The following is a 19,471-nucleotide window of genomic DNA, read 5'->3' on the forward strand; positions in this document are numbered from 1 at the left end:
CTGGGATTCGCTAGTTCCGCAGTCAACTAGCCTGCTCAGCAGCTCCATCATTGGTCCGCAGGGTGCTCCCCAAATCCCATAGGTTTCGACCCTCTCAAACCCGGCTTTCTTCTCCCGCGTTCCGGCGGCCCACCCCGCAGCAGTTGAAAGTTTACCGGTCCTGTGCTCCGGGTGGAGAAACTCGGTGGGGCTTGGGAAACTCAAGTGATTTTCCCAGAACGATTCATCACCCCATATATCAGACACCGGCGGGATTGTCATAATCATGCTAATGACAATAACCCTACAGCCACTGGGCACCTGGACAGGTGACTTACACTTTTCATCCAGACCACAATGTGAGGAAGGTAGTTTTAGCTCTGTTCCTTAGGTGAGGAAAGGAAGGCCTGAGAGTCAAGGAAACTGCCCAAGGTCACGCAGCTCCTTTAACCGCACAGCTGGCACTTTTCTCCCCCAACTTTTTATTAAGAATGTTTTCAGGGGTGGCCTATTAGTTCAGTGGGCTCGAGCTTGGTGCTGATAACACCAAGATTGCCGGTTGGATCCTCGCATGGGCCACTGAGCTGTGCCCTCCTTAAAAAAAAAAAGATTTAAAAACAAAAAAAATTATTGGGGGCAGCTGGTTAGTTCAGTTGGTTAGAGCAGTTGGTTACTCTTAACAACAAAGTTGCCGGTTTGATCCCCACATGGGCCACTGTGAGCTGCCCCTACACAACTAGATTGAAACAACTGCTTGACTTGGAGCTGATGGGTCCTGGAAAAACACATTTAAAATAAATAAAAGTTTAAAAAAAAAAGTTTTCAGCCTACAGGAAAATGGAAAGAATTCTGCAGTGTTCACCCACCACCTGGGATTCAACAGTCATTTCCATTTTGCCGTGTTTGCTTTATCACCCTTTATGGGTGTGTGAGGCATTTGTTTTTCTGAATCATTTGAAAGTACATTGCATTAATGACCCTTCACCCCTAGATATTTCAGTATATGTCAACATGTAGCGCCTAAAATTAAGGACATTCCCTAAAACATAACTACAATACTATATTCCGACCTAAGAAAACTCAGTTCTCTAATACCACCTAATATCTAGTCCATAATCAAACTTTCCCAGTCGTTTCAAATGTCTTTTGAATCTGTTCGTTTTGGACACATGCATTACATTTGGTTATTGTATTTTTTAATCTCTTTTAATTAGAACAACTCCACTTTTTCCCCCATGAATTGACTTTTTGAAGTTCAGGCCAATTTTTTTGTAGAATATCCCACATTCTACATTTGCTTGATTGTGATTTCATGTTGCAAGTTAACTTGTTTTTCTATCCCCTGTATTTACTGTAAACTGGAAGTTAGATCTAAAGACTTTAGATTTAGCTTGTTTTTTGTTTTGTAGTAAACTATACATAAGCTAAAATTTATCTTTTGAACCACATTCAGGTGTGCAATTCAGTGGCATTTATGTTGTGCAACCATCAGCACCATCCATCTCCATACTTTATCATCCCAAACTGAAATTCTGTCCTCATGAAACACTCGCTCTCCATTATTTCCTCCCATCAACCTCTCATAACCACCATTTGCCTTTCTGTCTATGAATCTAAGTACTATGTAAGTGGAATCATAAAATATTTGTCCTTTTATGTCTGGCTTATTTCACTTAGCATAATGTCTTCAGGGCACATCCATGATGTAGCATGTGTCAGAATTTCCTTCCTTTTTAAGGAATAATAGTCCATTGTATGGACGGACCACATTTTGTTTATGAGATTTCTTTTCTAAGACCCACATGCCCCTTCCCTCCATGGAGCTCTTTTATTTCCCAACCACTAGGAAGCAAGATCAACCCTCCTCAAAACTGAGCTCCTTCCAGTGTGGCTCCAGAGCACCTCCTTCCCTCTTTCGACCTTGACATTCCATTTTCAGAGCTCCAGGATGCTCAGTACCCTCTGTGGCAGGAAGTGCGTTGTGGGCAGCAGAACGATGGAACGCTTCATCTTCAGCATGACTTGTTAGCTGTGGAATTTCAAGAGCAAAGCAGTGGGCTGAGAGTAGAGTTGGGTCAGCCTCCTTCCGCCAACCCCAAAAACCTGCCAAGGGCCCTCCCCCTCCACACAACTCCTCCTGTGAACCCCACACAGACACACACCTCTGCTGACCCCAGGACCCTATTCCTGGGCCTCCCAGAGAGGACAGATCACAATCAAGAAATTGCTTTGTAGCCGGGAGAATTTAGACCCCACGGCCTGGCAGAGCCATGTGTCCAGGACACGCAGACTCAGAGTTGCAGCCAGCTCCATGCAGGGCTGGAATCAGTGGTTTTCTTTTTGCTCAAGTGGCCCCTGAAGTGATGTTGAAAAATAGTGTGCCTCTTTGCACACGTTTAAATTGACGTTTAAACTTTTTCATCGCTTTAAGTAGTTGCAGGGGATGTAATTTCCACCAAGTTGTCAATCTGAGTATTTTTAATGTGTGTGATTCCTAGAACCTCGACTCCACAGACTTCTGTATTTTTGTTAAGCTTATTTTAACCTCTTGGTCTGCCCCTCCTTCTAATCTCCAGTTTTTGATGGTATTTGTAATCCAGTTTTGTTGTTTTCCTTTTGAAGTAGTTTTACTTTGGCCATGATCTCATGTTCCCCTGGGGGGAGTATCAGCTTCTCAGGGAAGGGCCAACCCTGGAGAGTTCTGGAGAGGGTGGCCCACCACCTACCCTGAGGCAACACTTAGAGGCTTCTCCATGAGATTTCACCTTCACCCTCAGAGAAGGAGCCCCAGCCTGAGGAGAGCCCCTCCCTGGAAGGTCATCCCCTGTTTGAGGGGGTGAGGGGTCTGGGGAATGAGTGCCCCATGCTATGCAATTCCTACAAGAGATATATTTTTTCTTCTCGCTGTTTTAAATTTTGCATCTATTACCTTTAAATATTCTTATTCTTAAATTATAAAAATGATACATTTTATTGTAAAAAATGCAAACAATATTAAAATGTATAAACAAAAGAGTAAATGTTTTCCATAACATCAAGCCCCAAAGATAATCTGTCAAACCTTTGTTTTTAGGTGTACACTCTCTGGGATCCTAGTATACACACTGCTTTGTAGCTTGCTTTTCATGTGTAATAACGCCTGCACGTCCCTCCATGTTTAGTGCCCGGAAATGTGGTGGAAGGTTATGGGGGTGGGTTCTGCACCCAGGCGCTTGTGAATCCCAGCTTCCTAATGTAAGTCCTCCTTTGCAAAAATAATAGTACCTAGAACCTACGTCATAGGATTGTTTAAAAGGATTAAATGATTTAATACATGTAAAGCACTTACGAAAATTCCTGGAACATCGAAAGCACCAGATAAATATTAGTTGCCATTATAGTTTTTCTATCCAATTCCCTGTAACAAATTTTTTGTTATTATAAACTAGTGCTTCAGTGAACATCTTTGTATTCCTAGAAGTAGAATTACTGGGTCAAATGGTGTAGACTTTTAAAATTTAGATAGGTACTGTCCAGTTAGACATGTTAGAATGCTGGCCAATTTACACTTTCACTTAGTTTATGGGAGAGCCACTTTCTCTATATCCTGGCCAGGAATCTTTAACGGATGAAAACTAATATTTCCCTGTTGTCTTAATCTGAATTTATTTGATTATTAGTGAGATTGACTTTGGACATATAGATAATTATATTTCTTCTCTAAATTTCCTGATATTTGTCTACTTATTAGTTGGGTTATTTATTAGTTGGGTTATTTATTTTCATACATATTTATAGGTGTTCTATATCTTTTGAATGGTACCTCTTTTTCTGTTATATCTATTGCAGTTTCATTTCCTGGTTTTTCATTTATGTCTTTTTTCTCCTTTTTTTAATTATAACTTTTTATTTTGAAATAGTTTAATTACAATAAGGTTTTTCATTTGTGTTTTTTCTTTCTTTTTTACATTATAACTTTTTATTTTGAAATAGTTTAAGATATAGAAAAAGTTGCAAAATTAGTAGAGTTCCTGTGTACCCCCAATATCTTACGTAACCACGGGGTACATTGTTCAAGTCAGGAAATTGACATTGGTGCAACCCTATTAAGTAAATTGCAAACCTTATTGCGATTTCACCAGTTTCTACATACACTTGTGGTTGTGTGCATGGTTCTTGGAAATTTTATCAGATGTGTCGATTTGAGTAATCACCAAATCACAGAACGGTTCCATGACCACGATGAAAATCCCTGTTTTTCCGTAATAGTCACACCCTCCCCCAACCCTGACTCCTGGCAACCACGTGTCTGGCCTCCATCACCATCATTTTATCACCTACAGAATAATATAAATGGAATCACACACTGTGTAACCCTTTGAGATTGGCGTTTTTTACTCATCACAAGGCCCTTGAAAGGGATCCAGGTTGCTGAGTGCATCGTCAGTTTGTTCCTTTTTATTTCCGAGTGGTCCATGGTGTGGATGGACCACAGTGCAGGACATGTGAGTTATTCCCAAGTTTTGGCTATAACAAAGCTGTTATGAATATTCGTGTACAGGTTTTAATGTGAATATATGTTGTCATTTCTCTAGAGTAAATATGCAGGAGTGTAATTGCTGGGTCCTATGGGTAAGTGTACGTTTAACTTTACAAGAAACTGCCACACTGTTTTGCAGAGTGGTGGTATCATTTCCATTCTTGCCAGCAATGAGTGAGAGTTCCAATTGCTCCACTTCTCACAAGCACTTGGTATGACCAGAATTTTTCATTTCAATTTTAGCATATAATAAGGTGTGTAGGTCTATCTTATCGGAGATTTATTTTGCATTTCCCTCATGGCTAATGATATTGAACATCTTTTCATGGGCACTAATTTTCAATTCATATATCATTCTCACTGAAGTGTCAGTTCAGGTCTTTCGCTCATTTCTAATTCAGTGGTTCTCACCTGGAGGAGATTTGAACCCCTCCAGGGACGTCAGCAATGTCTGGAGACATTTTTGGTTGTTCTCTTACTGTTGAGATTAGAGAGTTCTTCTTATATTTGACAGGCATGTCCTTTGTTGGATAAATGGTTGGCAAATATTTTCTCCCAGTCTGTGGCTTGTTCATTCATCTTTTAATATCATTTATGGTGTCTTTTACCATTGAGAAGTTTACAAATTTCTGTATGGTAAAACTGTTAAACTTTTCCTTTTCTGGTTTCTAGTTTTGCTGCCCTGCTAAAACACCACACAAAGATGCATTTTCTTTTCCTTTTTTTTTTTTTAACTTTTATTTATTTTAAGTGTGTTTTTCCAGGACCCATCAGTTGTTTCAATCTAGTTGTGGAGGGCGCAGCTCACTGGTCCATGTGGGAATCGAACTGGCAACCCTGTTGTTCAGAGCTCACGCTCTAGCCAACAGAGCCATCCAGCTGCCCCATCATTAAGTTTTTCAATGACCACCAGTAAAGTTTTAGAATACTCTCTTAGGTTTTGCACGTTTCTCACTGGATTTACTTCTCAGTATCTTTATAGCTTAGTGCCGGGTCCTTCTTTCTGTTTCGTCGCTGTTCCAAGCTGACTCTCACTTAGGCCATGTAGTAGCTGTTCTCAGGGCCTGAGATACACTTTCTCCCGCTGTCTTTCATGGCTGGCTCATTCTTCTCATTCACATCTCATTATGGTGTACCTGTTCTGTCTCTCTCTAACATACCACCTTATTTTAATGTTCGCATAGCACTCATCAGTCTCTGGAACTTTTTCCTTATTTAGGATGTAAGTTCACGAGAGCCAGAACCAATAATGTTCTGCTGACATTCCCAATATGTTCTTGACAAATATTCATCGGATGAATCACAGTTAAGAAAATCCACGATCTGGCTTCACTTCACTCTCTTTACCCAGAAGTTTCTGCTGATGTTTGATACACACTCTTTACTACATTAAATACATTCATTATGTATCCTAAATCACAGAGCGTTTTTATGAGGAATGTTCAATTTAGTCAAATACACATACTCTTGGCATCTACCAAAGAAACTGCATGATTTTTCTCCTTGAATCTATAGACATAGTTTGCTATATTGCATCTTGGAATGATATTAATGATAACACGGCATTTACTATATATCAGGACTGTCCGAAACATTTTTTATTTTTTTAAAGGAGGACGCAGCTCACAGTGGCCCATGCGGGGATCGAACTGGCAACCTTGGTGGTAGCGGCACCATGCTCTAACCAACAGAGCTAACCGGCCACCCCCCCAAGCACTTTCTGTGTTTACCTGTTTTAACTCATAACAACCCCATGACATAGGTACGTCATCATACACATGAGAAGGTGAGATACAGAGGGGAAGTAACTTACCCAGAATCAAACAGGTGAAACCAGTATTTGAACCTCTAGTCTTCTTCTTGAATCTGTGCTTTTAACTGCAAAGCTAGTCTGTATTTGCTATGGTTTCTATTCTTTTATTACTCTGCTAGAATCAGCAGGATTATTTAGAATTGACATCATTCATAAATAGAATTGTTAATCTTTTATCACGTTCGCTATTCTCACATCTTTTGGAATCCAAGTAGTTTCGTTAAAATAAAATTAAGTATTTTTACATATTTTCCTTTATTCTGATATAGTTTAAATTCTCTGTCTCGTGTAAGTTTGATAGAATTTGCCTGTAAAAAGTATCAAGGATGAGCGCATTTTTTGTGCGGAGGGAAGTAAATATTTCTTTTTCACTTCCTTCCATTGGGTGAATATATCCAGTATTTCTATCTGCCTGTCAGTTAGGGGTCATTTGAGAATGACAGAAACTACTGTAGCCAACTTAAGGAGAAAAGGATTTACTAAGGGGAATTAGTGCTTGTAAAGTTGGAAAGGCTAGAGGGTCGGGTACCAGATTGAGCTTCCAGCAGCAACTTCCGAGAACACGGCAGACCTGGCCCCCAGGAGAGTGCTTCCAGGGTTGTGATAAGTGGACTGGTCTCAGGAGGCCAGTGCCCCATTGCCAAGTTCAGGTCCACGCTGGTCGGGCAGGATCTGTGCCACCAACCAGATGCTCTGTGCCTTCCTCTTGACACCCATGTAGCTAGATTAACTGCCATCTTTTTCTTTGGACTTTTTATTTTGGAATAATTTTACATTTATAGAAAGTTCCCATATACCCTTCATTTAACTTTCCCAAATATTGACATCTTACGTTTGTTAAAACTAAAAGAAAACATTGGGACCAAACTATTAACTATAGACGTTATTCACGTTCTACCAGATTTCTCACTAATGTTTTTCTATTCCAGGATCCACATTGCTTTGAGCATTAAAAAAAAAAAAAAAGAAAAAAAAAAAAGAAATCGGGCCAAATCCCACAGGTTTTAATAGATAGTGCTCTCAATTTTGCTGTTTTTTCCCTAAATAGTCTGAATTTTTTATTTCTACTTTGAATTATTTGGCAGGTCAAAAATGTTAATTATCCATGTGGTTTGATTTCAGTGTTCGATATCTTTTCATTTCTACCCTCTGTTATTACATTGTGATCAGAAAATGCATAGCATGCATTTTTTTCTTTTCTTCCTCATTTTTTAAAAGTTAAAAAAAAATACAGCGAACAATTTCGTTTTCTGAGGAACTGGCATGCTGTTTCCCATCGCGGCTGTATCGTTCTACATCCCCGCCAGGAATGCATAAGATTCCAATTTCTCCACATCCTCACTACACTTGTTATTTTATAGTCTTTTAAAATGATAACCATATGGTTTTGATTTACATTTCCAGCATTCATTTTTATAGGAATATTTTAACAGATTGACAATGTCCAGTTTGGAATAAAATTGATATTATTATCTGCTGCATATCACATAACTCTGCGTGGTGAAAAAGGCTGAAAACGTTTGACAAGAGACCAGAGATTGGAGGTGGGACCTGGAAACGGAGGGGCCGTAACTTCAGTGCATGACATTTGGAGTCAGGCAGGCGGGGCTGACCCCCTCTGCCACATCCTAGCTGTGTGCTGGGCAGGCTACTCTTCATGGAGCTTTCTCTTTCCCTCATCTGTAAAATGGGGTGTAATACTTCAACAGGATGTCGTGAGGTTTAAATGAGAGAATGTATGGCAGAGCTAGCCCAGTGCCTGGCAGGTCCTACCGCTCAGTAAAGGGAAGCTGTTATGCTGATGAAGGCTTTGCTTAAGGGTTTCCCAAGCCCTCCCCCTGTACCCACCCTCCAAAAGCCCCACTGTGCTGCCGGATGAGACCTAGGGCAGTCATCGTCTCCTTTCTCTGCCTGTGCCTGATGAGCAGGCAGGAGTCTTATCTTGGCTTGGCCCCAGGGCAGTGCAGGGAGATTAGAGAGGTTAGGTACACTTTATCAAAAACCTGCAGAATCAGACTTGGGGGGGTTGACATAACCCAAAGTGGCAAGAAAGTGTTCCAGGAAGTAGAGACAGGATGGTGTAGTGGGCAGAGCATGGACTGGGCCAGCTGCCTGGGTTCCACACTCAGCGCTTGTCCTGATGCACTTTGACTAAACCTGTCTCATCTCAGGCAAAGCAGACGTCCCCGTCCTTACAAGGCCCACAAGGCCCATGATATTTAAGTGGGTCAACTCCCCACCTGCTTTGCCTGCCACTGAAGGTGTACAGGAGGGACGTGACCCCCGAAATTTCTAGTCTCTTGACCCAATAGGAATGGGCAACCGACTCAAGCCTTCCTTAGGAAGCCCAATTTCAGGCCATTTGCCGGCTGTGGGAGGAAAGAGAAACTCTGACTTCCTGCTGCATTTGGAGCGTGGAGAACTAAGCCTGAAACTCATGGGAGCCCAGAGTGGAAAGGGGAATGAATGCAGAGGAAAGCAGAACCCAGAGATGGAGAGAGACTGTTAGTTAGGACTCTTTTGGTTGCCAGTGACAGATACTTAAGCAAAAAAGATGTTACTGGTTTACGTGCCTGAAGAGCCCAGAGTAGATCTCCAGCCAGGCCTGTGCCCAGCACCCACCAGTGCAATCAGCTTGGCTGACACCTTCCTTCGTCACCTCATCTCCGGTGATGCTCACATCCTCACCCCCAGGCTGGCTTAATTCCTAAGCATCTTCTTACATGTAGCAGCCCCACCTTTCTCGCCCTCCCAAAGAGAATGTGTGTGGCTGAGACCTCACCTGTGGGGAGTTCTGCTTTGACAGAAAACAATTCAAGGAGAGCTAAAAAACTGTTTGGGAAACATCTAAACCAGGGGTGTCCAAGCTTTTTTCAATGTTTTCCATCAAGGGCCATATGCGATAAAATACACAAACAGCCGGGCCACTCACTTGAGGGAAAGTACGTATTGCCTCACCTGGTTTATTCAAGTAAACGAAATATGTTTTTGGAATTTGCTGCGGGCCAATTAAAAATGGACTGCGGGCTACAGTTGGCCCATGGACTGCAGTTTGGACACCTCTGATCTAAACATTACTTAATGTTAGCTTGGATAGAAAAAAAAATCCAATTGATATTTAGTTCTTTAAAATCTGTACTTTTTACCTCCTTCATAAAAAGAGCCTAGTGATTAATTTAGATCCTGATAACAAAAGACATCTCCCTGGTGTCTAGACAATATTCCCTTAAATTGAAAAAAAGACACACGTGTGCAAAATAAATACATATATGTAACAAAACCTTAAAAATCATGTTCTTAAATGTTTAAGGCATTTTTATTGCACATGTATGTAAATTCCCATAAGGGATGTAAACCATATTCACACGTGTGTGCTAACTGACGTAGGTGCTGTGCTGCATTCCGTTTGTCGGGCTCTGCACGTTCACCTGAGCTTTCCCCACCCTGCCCTGTGCTGGGAGGAAGCCTTGGGTAGATGGCACCAAAGAGTCTCCTGCTGCCTGGCTTCCACAATTCCCGCCAGTGTGGGTGTCACTAAGAGATTGGAGGGAAAGAGGAGATGGGGGACAGGGCAGTCATCTCCCTGGCTCTCTACCTGAAGGGTCACACAGGCTGCTGGCACCCCTTGATCAAGTCCCAACCCCTGTCCAACTGCCTTCTCCACAGGCCTGGATTCAGTCAGACAAGTGAAGACAAATGCCATATGATCTCACTCGTATGTGGAATCTTAAACAAAACAAACAAACAACTCATAGATACAAGGAACAGATGAGTGGTTGCCAGAGGGAGAGGGTGATGGGTGGATGATATGGGTGAAGATAATCAAAAGATACAAACTTCCAGTTGTAAGATAAGTAAGTCCTGGGGATGTAATGCAAACCATGGTGACAATAGTTAAAAGTACTGGATTATGTATGTGTTTGAAAGTTGCTAAGAGAATGGATCTTAAAATTTCTCATAAGTAAAATAATTGTAACTATATGTGGTCATGGATGTTAACTAGATTTATTGTGATCATTTTGCAATATATACATGTATGACATCATGTACACCTGAAACTAATGTTATGTGTCAATTATACCTCAATAAAAAATTATAATAAATATTGGTATTGGTGCACAGCTAGGTCAGTGGGGAGGTCTTCCTTTAGCACCGCTTCTGACATGTTTGAAGCTCTTCAGGATTTCTGGGGACAACAAGCTCTTCCAGGCTCCTCCTGACTTATTCCCTGACCCAAGACATGGAATCAGCTGCCCTCTCAAAGCTTAGTTCCTCGCGGTGGAAAACAGTATTGAATGGCCTAACCTGGGTGTTACTGGTCTCAGGAGAGAAGGTGGTGGGCAGAAGTGCTTAGCAGAGGCAGAAACCAGAGATGAGATGTTTTCCGAAGATGGTGAGTTCCCATAGTGTTTTCCAGTTTTGCACATTGAGGGTTTCAGCCTGAGTGTGTGCATAAAGAGTTTCATGGACAACGTAGACCTTCTACTATAGTGACAGTAAGGACAATAAGGATGAGGGAGCCAGAAACCCTACTGAGCCCCAAGGATTGTTTTAAGGGGTCAACACAGTGTGTTCACTTTGGACTCACCGAGCTTGATACAGGGCACACTCCTCGGCCTATAACAGATGCTGCAGGGTTATCAGAACAACATGCTGTGTTTTCATCTTTGTGAGTAGACATAAAGCTATGCTTAATCTCCATATTTCCTACAGCCCTGAGCACACTGCCTTGCGTGTGGTAGGACCTGATAAATATTAAATTGCATTATGCACGGTATTGAAGGAATGAGCCAGTGTTGGTGCAAGACACGGAGGTGGAGGGTGGGGGGGTTGGTCTCCTACGCTCTCCTCATGTAAACATACAACCCAGACCAAATAGTGCGCTTTCCAAAGGGCATCAGTCAAGTCGCACGGCCTCCCTAACACCCTCAACTGAAGGGCAGATGACAGCTCCTCAGCCCCGCCCATATAGAGGTTCTGAGAGCCCAACACAGCTTGACCAGGTATCATGTCCTAGAAAATGTACAGTGGTCAGCAGGGGGCGCCGTCGGCCTTTATGTCAGTAAATTCACTTGCTCCGGGATAGAAGCCAAACGAGGAACCCTGTCCCAATGCTCTCTAGGAACTGCGGGAAACTGCTATGAAACGTGACGTAAAGACACTATGAGAAGGGAGTTCAGGCTTCACTTTCAGAGACTGACAGCAGGGACACAGTTCATTATATAGAAGACACCAGGCCACATTTTTATTACAAAAGAGGCATTGTTATTCCACATAATAGGGGAAACTGCACTCAACCTATAGCCATCTGGTTAAGGTGCTTCGCCTGAGTACCTCGTTTGGTCCTTAGGACAGGAGGGCAAGCTGTGTGTGGCACACACCAGTTGTGTGACCCTGGGCAAGTTATTTCCACCCTCTGCAGGCCTCTGCTTGCTCATCTGAAAGGATGGCATTTCGCCTGCATCATCTCTAAGTGTCCCTTGCACTCTGTCCAACTCTGACTTCTCATCCTATTGAGTCCAGAGCCAGAAGGTAAAATAAAGTGCTCAAGAAACAAGTCCTACTGGGACAACCAAGATGGCAGAGTAGGTAAACGCTGTGCTTACCTTCTCTCACAACCACATCAAAATTACAACTAATCTACCAAACAACCATTATTGAGAATCGCCTAAAATCAAGCTGAACTGAAGCCTTTCAATTAAGGACACGCAGGAGAAGCCCCCTCCAGACTGGTAGGAGGGATAGAGACATGGAAAACGCTGGACCCACACCCACGTGTGACCAGGAGGGGTACTTCGGCTGTGGGGATCCCCCTCATCCCCCAGAGGAGTGACAGATCTCAGCCCCACCCCAGCCCAGGATTTCAGTACTGGGGAGAGAAGTCCCCATAATTTCTGGTTGTGAAAACCAGTGGAGATTGTGACTGAGTGAGTGTGGCGGCACTCCCAGGCGCTCCTCTTAAAGGGACCGCACGCAGACTTAGCCACCAACAGAATCACTCGCTCTGAGCTCCAGCGCTGGGGCAGCAGCTGGAAAGGTGACAGGGACAAACGGTGGGGAATTGGATTGTCCAGCTTTGGAAGGGGGCTGGAGAGGCGGCTTTCTCCTGAACGGGGATCAGGTGGAGGCCATTGTTTCATTGCTGAGCCCTCCCCTTTCCCCACGTGTGGACACAGGTGGCAGCCATATCTGAGTCGTCAACAATCGTTTGCCCGCCCTGGCGATTCAAGACCTGGCCCCAATGCAATTTTTGGGCACACCCAGGCCTCTTTCAGTGGCTTTATGTGCAGACCGCCTGCCTTGGCTCAAGCTGCAGACTTTCCTAGGGTCTCTCAAAGGTTCGCAGAACCCAGACAAGCAGTGTCATGCAGGGTGTCACTTCCCGCTCCACTCACTAGAAAGCAGGGTATGGTGAGGGCAAAAAGGAACAACAACGGAGCCATAGACAGGGAACTCATACCACTATATTCTCAATGGCAGCTGGTCGAGACACAAAAGCAAACATCTGCCAGTACCCCAACTAGGGGTCTTCCTGCACCCCAGTCTCGCTGGTGGCCGGGAAGACACAGGAAGTAGATCAACATGATCCGTGATCCACAATCAGCTTGCTAACCACATTTGCTGGCCACAATCCGAATTTGCTAGCATCGCCATGGCTGTTATATTAGTGACTGATGGCTAACTGGTTACAGCTAACGGCCACCTGATCACAGCTGATGGCCATCTACTGCCCAAGCCAGCACCTTTCCACGTGAGGCCGAGAGCCCGGAAACTGCTCTCTGGGACTCTGTCCCTAAAAGCAGCATCTGGCTGGAGCATGTCCTGTAACTCTGGCGGAGCAGCCCTAAGCTGGCACTAGCGGCAGCCAGCCTTGGTTCGCGGCTTGGCCTCTCAAGATGCTTCTAAGCACAGCACAGGCAGCACATATATAATCAACAATGTTGTAAAGATCATGTAAGGTGTCACATGGGCACTGGACATATCAGGGGGATCATGTCATAGACTGTGTAGATGTCTGACCAATGTGCTATACGCCTGAAGAACTGAAGTAGAATAATACTGAGTGTCAACTATAACTAAATATATAGGTGTATATAGTCACGGGATGTGGAGTACAGCACAGGGCAGATAGTCGATGGTATTGTAACAGCTATATGAGATGTCAGAGGGGTAGTAGCGTGGGGGTTGGGTTATCACTTATGAGGGGTTTAAATGTCTAACTATTACATTGCTTTGTACACCTGAAACTAATAAAAAAAATTAAAACATAAAAAGAATAAGTCCTACTGTCACCATTACAGTGGCCGGCATGTAGTAGGTCCTCAATAAATGTTCACTAAACTGATACCAGCCATTAGTTGGTTCTCAGTTATTCCATTATATTATCTGTCTTCAATTCAATTACCAAACTTTTCTCATGAGCTCTAGGGAACAATTTTTTCCGCTAATTCTCTGGGAAATGTATTGTGAAATTTGAACAGCTGCCATTTACAAATGCATTCATTTTTAGCTCACATTCTTATGTGCCAGACACTGTTCCATGCTGGTGGCTTGGCATGCATTACCACGTGCACTTTTATTCACTTTTGACAACATGGTGAGGCAGATGTTAATTCCCATTTGATGGGTGAGGAAACTGAGGCACACTGAGTTTAAATAATCTATCCAAAACTGCACAGATGGTGGAGACGAGACTCACATGTGAGTGTGTTTCTTTCCAAAGTGCCGCTACTCCATAAAGCTGGCACCTGAGGACAGACCCCATTTCTGTGTTGACGTTGGCTGGATCACACTGATGCAGCCAGACATATTTCTGCTCTAGAAGAACAAAACCCCACAAAAGGACAGTTCTGTGGATGGTTTGCCCATGCTTGTCCCTAGAGAGAAAGAGTGGCTCTCATATACCCTTCTCTCACACTAATTATTGACTCAACGAATAGTTACTGAGGGCTAGGTACTATTCTAGGTGCTGGGGTCATAGCAGGGCACAACCCACACAGAAATCCATGCCCCCGGGAGCTTGTATTCTAGCAGGAGGATAAGAGAAGTAAACAATAAACAATGTGTATTAAATTGTATATTGAGGGAGAAAGGGCCATGAAAAGAAAATCGAGCAAAATAAAGAGTATCTGAAGATAGAAGGAGGGATTTAATTTAAAATAGGCCTTCCTGTGATGATGAAATGGGTGTGGAAACTGAGGGGGGTGAGAGATGTGGATGGATGTGAGCTGTGCAGGTTTCTGGAAGAGTAACACAGGTAGTGAGTGCAAAGGTGCAGAGGTATGTGCATGTTTAGCATGGTAGAGGACAGTCAAGGAGACTGGGGCCTGGAGAGGAATGACAGAGGGCAATGGAGGTGGTCAGAAGTGGCCAGGTTCTAGAGAGGTAATTGGAAGGCAGAACTAAAGGAACTGCTGATGGTTTGAAGGTGGCATGTGAGAGAGAGGAGGAGTCAAACAGGACCCAGGGTTTTTGGCCCAAGTAACTGGAATAACAAAACATTTACCACAATGCCGTAGCATTAAGAAGGGGCCAGCTTTTCTCTCTATCCCCATGGCCTCTGTAGACCTTTGCCCAGTGGTCTGGGTGACATGCCTGTGCCAGAGTGGGACAGTGGGAGGCACAAAGAAATCAGGAAGTATGACAAAATTATTTTACAATGCATCAAGAGATAAAAGCCAGTACCTCCTTTTATTTTCATGAAGAAAAATATGTGATTTTTTAAAACTTTTAATTTTGAAATAATTTTAGACTTACAGAAGAGTTACCCAGAGAGCAGTGTCTGGGGCGCACCCGCGTCCCCTAGTGTTAACATGTGGCATAAGCACAGTACAATAACAAAAAGAAGACATTACCTTTGGTGCACAACACTATTAACTAAACTGCAGACTGTATTGTCATTCCCCAATTTTCCCCCTTACTGTCATTTTTGTGATGCAGGACCCCCTCCCTGTGCTTTGTTGTCATGTCTCCTTAGTCTCCTCCAGTCTGAGACAGTTTCTCCTTGGTAACTGCCTGGCACCTCTCTCCTTTTTCCTGGAGCCCCAGGTCTGGGCAAAGTCTGGGTCAGGGGTGGAACTCTGGCCACCCGCCCCGGGAGCCAGCACCAAGAGAGGATCGGCTCAAGCTGGGTCTCCCTCCCTGGTTTGGGCCATCACCCTGGTCCCCAGCTCACTGCAGTTCTTACCCTTGGGGACTGTGATTGCCTGGTCACCATCGCCACTTCTAATCAACAGAGCTGGATCTGGGAGGCTGGAAAACAGCCCTGTTGTGTTTTAGCATAATAGTTCCTATTCACCCAACAGCACAAGATGGCTAAGGAAAGGGTTCCTGAACTCCACTAGGATCGAAGTACCGGCTACCCAATTTGCTCCTGAGGACGAAGAACGACACAGCCAGTAAGAAGAGTGCCCGCTGCTCCATTTCAACCCCTCTTACCTCATCTGGAGTTTCACAGCTTGCAGCCAGGGCACCAGATGCATGTGGCATTTTGGAGCTAAGATCACAGTGGTGTTGCTGGTACTGTTCCAGTCAGGAAAAGCTGGTGGCCCACTTACCATGGGAACCAAAATTTGCTTAAGGGTAGCTGGTGTTCAGATCGTATTTGGACTTAGAGATGCAATAGAGACTTAGAGATGTACGATGTCATAACGGTGGAAGTACCACACACAGTTAAATAAATCCTGCAATTGACCGCTAGAGGTGGGCACGCACGTGCCAGGCTGTGCAAACTGCAAGGTGGACTGGGATCTTTTCAGGGCATGGAAGATGGTGGTACAGCCCTCGTTTGGGAGAGGTTTCTCAGAGAATAGAGCACATGCTTTGTAAGTGCCACCAAATCTCTTCATGCAACTGTCTGCTGGTCTGCTGATTGGGGTGGCTCATTGGTCATGGAGGGCACCTCCAGACACCAGGATACATGGGCTCTGCAGCAGGACTGTCCAAGGCTCTGGCACTGAATAGCTGTGTGACTGTGGGCAAGTGTCTTGGGCTCTCTGAGCCTCAGTGCTCTGTCAAATGCAGGAGACAGAAACTACCCCATAATGCTGCCAAGGGTTAAACCGTCAGAACCTCACGGAGTGCTCAGGACACCGTAGCCCTCGATAAGTGGTCGTTCTGAAATCCTTGCTCTGAGCCTGGAGAAGTCATGTTTCCTCTTCCGGGACTGTTCTGAGCACGCGCTACCCAGAGATCCTTCCAGCGCTGACTCCACCATCTGGTGTTTGCTGGATGCTCTTGCTGGCCCTGGCTGTTAGTACACAGTGCCAGCGTGGGAACACAAGGGCAGAGTGTCATGCAGGGCGGCCTGCGGGGTCTCTGTTCCAGCTCCCCACATAAGAACGCAGGACATGGGGAGGCCAAAAAGGAACACCCACGGAGCCATAGGTAGGGGAGTCATACCACTATGGTCTCACTGGAGGCTGGATTCACATGACGTGCGACCTGCTTTTCTGCCAACTGACCGACGACTCTCCTCGACTCCACTTCTCAGCGCAGCCATGGCAGTTATATTAGTGGCCAGTGGCTCAAGGGTTACAGCTGACGGCCAACTAGTCACAGCTGATGAATCTACTACCCGAGCCATCACCTTTCCACGTGAGGCCGAGAGCCTGGAAACTGCTCTCTGGGGCTCTGTCCCCACACTGAGATCCAAGTGACAGAGTGACATCGGCACTCAGAAGAAGAAATGGGCTGGGGCCGACAGAAGCCTTTCTTTACTTTAGGATTTTATTTCACTCCCAACACAGCATTCTTTTAAAAAAATCAGAATACTGTTTCCCCACACTGTGGCAGTAAAGCTAAGTACTGCCAGGGGACGTCATTTCTCTGCGCTTGCCTCCGGGCATACCAGGCACCGAATGTCCCGTGCCTTCCACATCCGGGTAACTTGGCCTCTGCTTTTTTGGGAGACTCTTCTGATCCTCCTTTAAAACCCAGGTGTGGTGTTTTTTCTGCGACCTTAATTGACATCTCCCAGAGTTTTCAACTCGTGTTAATTTTCCTTTCTCTGTATTTTGTACCAGTTATTTCACAATTCTCTATTTTAATTATTTACCACAGCTGTCTTGTTTGCAGAGTTGAATCAAATTGACTGTATGTCGTGTTTATACTTGTTCAAACAGACTGAATTTCTTTTCTGATAATTTTATTTTGGTGTAAGTTTGCTTTCAGTTTAAGTAATCAAAACACACTTAGGTAAGTATTCTTGAGTGGATTAAAAATAGCTTTTAACATATTCCTAGTGTAGTGTGATGATTCTTGTAAAACTGGACATTGAAAAGATTTTTCCCTTTTATTTGTGTCTGAATAAGAGAAAGAACAGGGAAAGCAAATGTTAACATTTTAGCTCTAAGCAAAAAAGAAACTGTAGAAGTAGAAAAATAAAGATGACTTTCAGATCTAGTTTCTGGTTTGTACAAAAGGAGGAATTTAAAAATTGGGAAGGATGATTTGTCGACAAGAATCTTTTTACTTTGGCTATCATAACTCAACATTTCCCTGGGGCCCCAGATAAGAATGCTGAGTTAGGTATGAAGGCAGAAATAAGTTACTGAAACTCTTAGGTGGTTAATATTAACTTTCTTTCTTTCATGAATAAACCATATCATCTGGGACTAATGGGTGAAACTCAGAGGGCTTTAACTAAACCAGGGATTGGCAAGCTTTCTGTAAAGGGCTAGATGGTAAATATTTTAGGCTTTGCAGGACAGTCTCTGAAGCAGCTACTCAGTGCTTCATTGTGATGTAAAATCAGCCAGATGTGCAAAAAACGGGGCATGACTGTGTTCCAATAAAACTTTATTTTCAAAAGCAGAAGGAAGCCAGATTTGGCTTGTTGGCTATAGGTTGCTGACCCCTCAACTAAACACTCTATTTTCAGCTCTAAGTATCCGTTCTCTTAAACACATCATGCACATACAAAAGGAAGCTGTGTTGACCAGGTCATAAGGTTATTATGGCATTACAAATATTTGTAATTTTAACACCAGTGATCAAATTCTGAGTGAGTGTAAAGAACCACACCTCTCAGGGCTTGGAGGCCAGATTGAGGTGTCAGGATGGCAGTTTCAGATCCAGAAGAATGACTTACCTTCTGTCCAGTCAGAGCCCACCTCCTGCTCTCACTGATCCCATCCTTACCCAGTCACCCACTGTGGTCTAGGTCTCTTGTGCCCAGTAGGAAGACTGCTGGCTATGCTGGTTTACTTTAGTCAAGAGAGCACAAAACTATCAGAACCTTGGGCCGGCAGTGTGGCAGAGGAAGCCCAAGACCATCCCAACTACAAGTGTTAACTTTTTAAGAAATGTAGGAAAATAAATTTGCTTCTTCTATTACTCAGATATTTTATGTGACTTACTGTATTAGTCTAGTCAGGGTTCTCCAGAGACACAGAACCAATAGGATACAATGTTACAGAATGGGCCAAATCAATCATGATGTATACGTGCCAGCTCTGAGGATTTAATCTTATTTCTGAGTAAATACTGCAAAGGGGTTCTGCAACTCATGAATTGCCCTTAATGAATAGCGCTGACTCTTCCTTACATCTCTCCTTTCATCCCTCTCAGTGGGGAAACCATGAATCCAGATGCAAAGCTTGGACACTTTGCACAAAGACAACAGCAATTCTATGAGACACCGCTGTCCACGTCTCAGCAATAATTGATAGTGCTGTGGCTTTCTCATGTTACTCATTCAGCATTCAAAACAGAAGCCCGGCTTGCCTGTTCCAAATGCTGCCTCATTACCCATCTGAATATACTCGTAAATGCTACCTTTCTGCATATTCAGAAGTACCAACCCCTACGCAATATATCTGTCCTACCTAACACCTAGTGACGTGTCAGCAGCGGTGAAAATTATAGAGGTCTGAGCTGGAAGCGCAGATCTGGAGGGTACCTGAAGAAGAGCAGTTGAGTAGGGCTTTGACCGGGGGACAGCATTTGGCAGCCCACTGTAATGGGGGTGATCTTGGAGCTGTGATAAGGAGAGGACCCCCTTCATCTCCAGATGCCAGGCTAGTCCTGTTGCCAAGGGAAACACCACTCAGGACACATTTCCCGCTCAGAGTACCAACAACTGCAGTTCTCTCCCAAAGTGTAATTTGTTCTTATTTTTCCAGGAGTTAGGCAGACAGCTCCCAAACTGGGCCTCATCT

Source organism: Rhinolophus hipposideros (assembly GCF_964194185.1).
Source record: "Rhinolophus hipposideros genome assembly, chromosome: 12".
NCBI lineage: Eukaryota > Metazoa > Chordata > Mammalia > Chiroptera > Rhinolophidae > Rhinolophus > Rhinolophus hipposideros.